We start from the raw sequence: 6267 nt of genomic DNA, 5'->3' as shown, positions 1-6267 counted from the left end.
GATACACTCAGAACTAGGATAACCTTGTCTTTCAGCTTTCGGCTTATATCCACTGCTGTATGCTTATTCCATCTCATCTTTGTATTCTTTTAGCAAATATGCCTCCTCGCAGACCAAACAGACGCACTACTCCGATAACTCCAACTCCAACGCCACAGCTCGATTCTGCTGCCCTCCAAGCAGCAATATCCTCCGCAGTGGCAACTGCTCTAGCTCACTTTGGTGAAAGTGGTACCCTCGGATCTGGTAGCGGTACCCACTTAACCAACCCCGGAGTTACTCACGGACACCCAAGGGAGTGTTCGTATAAAGACTTCATGAACTGCAAACCAAATTCCTTTAATGGAAATGGTGGAGTCATCGCTCTGGTGCGATGGTTCGAGAAAACAGATTCGGTCTTCGAAATCTGTTCGTGCCCTAAAGGGAGCAAAGTGAAGTTTGCTGCCTGCACCTTCTCGGACAGAGCCCTGACATGGTGGAACAGCCATGTTAAGTCACTGACCCTATCGGTGGCTAACTCAATAGGTTGGCGAAGTTTAAAAGTTGGAACAAGAACTATGGGAGCTCGAGATGGTCGGCTCAGACATAGTGGCCTACATTGACTGGTTCAGCGACCTAGCATCTCTATGCCCCGGGATGGTTACCCCGGAGAGCAAGAAGATAGAAAGATACATCTGGGGTCTAACTACCCCGATCCAAGGAGATGTGCTGTCTTCTAACCCAGCCACATTCGATAGTGCTCAACGACTGGCTCAGCGGCTCATCCACCATGGAGTCCACCATGGTCTGGAATTCCCCGTTCCCGAGCCATCAAAGGGAGAGGACTATAAACGAAAGTCGGGGAACAAGAGGAAGGAGAAGCGAACAACCCAGGAAACCCCGCAGGAGCAACAAACGAGTACTATGTACGCCGCCACAACACCTGCTACTCCAGCACCTGCCGGTCGATATGCTGGAACCCTCCCGAAGTGTGGAAAATGCAACTATCACCACACCGGAGTATGCCGGGAAATGCAGTGCCTGAACTGCCACAGAAAGGGACACACAGTCCGTTTCTGCAGGGCACAGGCTCAACCGATCTCCCAAGTCCCCGAAGCTGAAGAAAATCAAGCCTGCTATGGCTGTGGTGAGACAGGACACAGCAGAGGGACTGCCCGATAACAAAGAACTCAGGAGCGGATGGACGAATTCTGATGATTACCGCAGGAGAATCAACCCCAGAGTCGTCAGCGAGCAACGGTACGTCTTCGATCTATGAATTACTTTAAAATTTTAATTTATATTTATATAAGATCAAAACTTGGGGAAAAACATTTAAAAGTAATTATAATAACTCGCTTATTGAAATAAGTCACAGTATTCAAGAGAACTAAAAGATCCATTTAGAGAAGCTATGATGGCTGAGTATGTACATCAGGGTTGTGCATAGCTAAGATTTTGCAGACCTAGAGTGAGTGATTCCGCCCTAATTCATGTTCCTTGTTTGGTTGTGGATTTGAGGCAGAGTTACTCAGTCGACTGTCTAATTCATCTTAATTATTCATAACTTGTATATGACAGTCGATCATAGTGGTACCAAGGAGGATCGTAGTATAAAGTATCGACACTAGTTAACAAAGCACTTTCACAGTATGTACTCGCTCATCGCGGTGCGATACGTAGAAGTGTTAACATCAGGGGAAAAACAGAAAGCACTAGAACGTTTATAAAGAGTACATTCTGACAGCTTCATAGCAACATTAAAGTCACCTAATAAAGCCCATGCCTTATTATCAACAACAATTCTATGTTTTCCCAGATTCTCCCAAAGAATCCTCCTCTCAATATACTAAGAGGCAGCATAAACAAAAGAGATATAAATCTCACAATTAGATTCCAAGAATCTAATAAGACAATGCATGGCCTTATTAGTGTGAGATAAAACCATCAGATCAAAGATGTTGGGATTCCACCCAATAATTATTCTAGCACCAAAAACACAAGAAGAATTATTAGATACCCATTCCCACTTCCCAAACACCCTAGAACAAATTCTAGCCAACTTTAAATCTCTCACATGAGATTCCAAAATAGCACATAACCCAAGATTATTACCCGTAATCACCTCAACCACCTCTGTTTGCTTAATATTATTATTCAGACCCCTAATATTCCAAGCACCTATATTCATCATTGGATAATAATGGACTTTTTGGCATTTACCCCTTCAAATGCCTGAGACACTATTACTCCATCCTTGATCAACAACCCACTATTTTCCCCCATATTCTGATAAGATCCATCAAGAACCGTATCAGACATTTCATCCAAGCCAACTTCATTCCCTTCATTATCAACTTTACCAACCTTTACCTTATCAATATTTACAGGCTTAACATCAATAACAGGTTCACCTAGACTTCCAGCACCATCCAAACTACCTTTAATAGTATCTTCCTCCATTCTTTCTACAACCTCGTCTACAGTTAATCCCAAAGTAGTGATTCACAAAAGATTGAATCCAAAAGTAAATAACAAAACAAGACATGAAGCTACTATACTTCATCTTTTGAATCCCAGTGTGCGTACCTGTCTACTAGTTTCCTGAGAATACAAGTTATTTTGAAAGAGTAGATCAGCATTTAAGCTGGTGAGTTCATAAGATTTTAGTGATGTAAAGTAAGTTGTAAGTTCTTTTTAGAAAAGTTCGCATGTTCCTCCAGAAGATCCTATATCTTCTAATATGATGAAAGATAAGTAAAAATGCCTCTACAATCCTTTCTATGAGTACTAAATGGATACAAGTTATATAAAACCCATAGTAAACAAACAATCGGTTGTGTGAATATGCCCTAAGCCCACAACTAAACAAGGAACAGGAAATGAGGCGGAAGGCACACATCCCATTGTTTGTTAGATCATCGTTGTATATAACCCTGGCGTATTCACTTGGTACTCACGGAGTTAACTGTAATAGTTCCTTTATATTTGATGAAAACATTCTTTAAGAAAAACCCTTATTTCCTTTAGTAAAAATGGTAACCACAATAGTTCCTTCTATAATCACTTAGTTTATACAAGCTATATATAATTTAATATCGAACTGATAGTTAATTGTGTGAATCTACCCTAAGCCCACAACCAAACAAGGAACAGGAAGTAAGGCAGAAAGCACACATCCAACTGCCTATCGGATGTTAATTATATATAACCCTGATGTATAAATTAAGGTATTATAGAATTAACCACTAACGGTCCTTTAAGTTAGACTGGTTTAATAAAATGGATTAAACCCTTATTTCCTTCAGTAAAAATAGTACCCACAATAGTTCCTTCTATAATCACTTAGTTTATACTAGCCATATATAATCTAATATCAAACAGATAGTTAATTGTGTGATTCTGCCCTAAGCCCACAACCAAACAAGGAACAGGAAGTAAGGTGGAAAGCACATATCCAACTACCTATCGGATATTAATTAGATATAACCCTCATATATAAACTAAGGTATTATAGAATTAACCACTTAAGGTCCTTTAAGTTATACTGGTTTAATAAAATGGATTAAACCTTTTTACTGGTAAGTTTCTAATTTTGTCTACCAAATGTTCTACTTGAAAAGTATGTTTTTGTACTAGAAAATGGTGTATTGAATTAGTGTGCCATGACCTGACCCATACCTGGTACTCCTTATGATTACTTAGTGTATACGAAATATATATATAGCTAAGATCGGAAAGATAGTAGACTGGGTGAATCTGCTCTAAGCCCACAACCAAACAAGGAACATGAAATGAAGCGGAAAGCACACATCCTACTACCTGTCGGATCCGATTAATATATATCCCTGATGTATAAACTAAGGAATCATAAAGTTAGCATTATAGGCCCCTTTCTAAGTGAATGTACTAAGACTCGACTGTACTGTTTGTGTTTTGTAATAATAAAAGTATACAGTAGTATTTTAAAGTTACTACTGAAGTACTGACTACCTTAAAACAAATTCGTATTATTAAGGTCAAAAATGTGATGTGGTTGTAACCATACTAATAACGCTCTCCCTCCAGGAGATTCTGGTTACAAAACACGACTTAACAAACAAATTGCTAAGCCGTGAAGTAGTCTCACATTTAATGTTATCTTGTTCTCGTTATAGTATGTTCCTTCTGTTCTAGTGTATAGTATGTTCCTCCCTGTTTCTCTTTATAGTATGTACTGAACCCCTAAACTATACCTATTATAGTTTACTAGTATGATTACTTGAACTGATACTGACTTGAATAAAAGACTCATTTATCTACTGAGTTATGATTGTACTTTAAAAACAGTGTTTTATAAACAATAAAGTAACATAACATAAAAAGAGTTTTTGAAATGGTTTTGATCACTTATAAAGCATAAGAAATCCTTTGAATATGATAGTTATCACAAATAACATTTACACAATTATCATTGTGTTCAACTTGTATTCCCCCCTTAAAAGCATTTAAAACATTTAAAAGATTGATTATGGGGGTATGAACTCACCTTATGTGGGTGATTCAATCGAATATGCGCGTAAGGATGAGAAGTTCCACAAATGAATTCCCGAGACACAAACGAGTCCTAAATGACACATAATGGCATATATATTGGCAAGTAATTAGTGTTTTAAACAACTAACATGCAAGGAAGCACCCTTCAGTACTAGGAAACACTTGGACTAAGTGTTATAATCACATGTGATTGATCAAAGGGGGTTTAAGGCCACAACATGGAGTGTACGGCCATGGAGTGTACGGCCATACACTCATGGAAAACATGCATAAGGAAGGGTGTTTGATCCATTAGGAAGCTAGTGTGACAAATGCAAAACCAAAGGATGAAGAAGGCTTTCATTTTGGAGGGTTTTGAGGTGTGTACGGCCACACCAAGTGTGTACGGTCGTACACCCTCTAAGATGGATGCATTTTTGGGTCTTAAATCAAAGGGGTTCAAGGGTTCAAGAGTGCTAAGGGGTACCAAGTGACTAGCAAGTGTTCTAAGCCTTAGATTATGGTCTTAACAAGGGTGTACGACCATAGATAGAGTGTACGGCCGTACACTCTTGATGTTCTTGAGTTTTGAAGATGTTTCATGGATGAAATCATGAATCCTTACTAGATATAGCAATGAATCAACTAACAATGGAAGAATACTTACTTTCCTTGAAGATATAGGTGAAAAAAGCTTGATGATAGTTGAGAGAGAATTTGAGTTCTTGACTTGGAAGTTGAAGAAATGAATAAAAATGAAGGGATGGCTTATATATGGGGTGAGTTCACGGCCACCATGGGTGTACGGCCATAGACCCATGTGTACGGCCGTACACTCCTCTTGAAGGAGTGTTTGGCCCGAATGCAACACTACGAACTTAAGATAACTCATCCCTAAACCCAAAACTTGAATGTGCTATGCTCGGAGCACTCAAACAGACCCTAAACAATGCTAAAAGGTAACAGAAATTGGTCTGGCTCTCGATTGATTGGTTGGACAAAACAAAATTTTTTGGGTTGTCACAATACTATTAGCAGCTTCAAATGCCAAATTCTTAGCCTGATTCCAATGGCTAACACTACTATTCATCCATTTCCCATTATACCCCTTCCAATATCTACCCTTTTTCCTCCATTACCTCTATTAACATTCCCTTTACTAGTATTCCCATAATTCACATGGATGTTCTGAACATGTTTATTCCCACCATTACCTTTCATCCCACTAGTGCTTGCTGAATTAACTCCACCATTGCCACCTTTCTTTATCACTTCAATAAACCCCTCATCATCCATAACTCCTTTCCCTTTAGATCTTTTATTATTCTCTTTCTCATTCAATTCCTTTTCAATCTTCCTTTCACTCATAGCAGCCATACAAATCTTCTCAATGTGTCCATATACTTTACAGTGTGAACATCTCGAAGGATACCAAGCATATTCAACATTAAATTCCTGAGTAACGGCACAATTCAATACAAAGACCCAAGTTGTCACCTCTATACTCTTTTTCCATTCCCTTTCAGCTGACCTTTCAACAAGAATTCTAGCATAAGCATTCCTGCCTTTATGTTCAAGACACATTTCCTCTGTATAAGAATCAAAAGCCAAAGGAATTCCCAATTTACTAGTAATAATACATAGATTCTCTCCACTCCACACCTCCAGTGGTAGATCATAAATCTTAATCCACACTGGAACCTTGTTGTGGTTGTTTTTAGTAAGCTTAAGACTCTCCACCTCTGCAGAAAAATAGGAATGTTGTTAAACATT

This window comes from Lactuca virosa, chromosome 7, assembly GCF_052849685.1.
Source record: "Lactuca virosa cultivar CGN04683 chromosome 7, Lactuca_virosa_CGN04683_v6, whole genome shotgun sequence".
Classification (NCBI taxonomy): Eukaryota; Viridiplantae; Streptophyta; class Magnoliopsida; order Asterales; family Asteraceae; genus Lactuca; species Lactuca virosa.
This window is presented reverse-complemented; position numbering follows the sequence as displayed.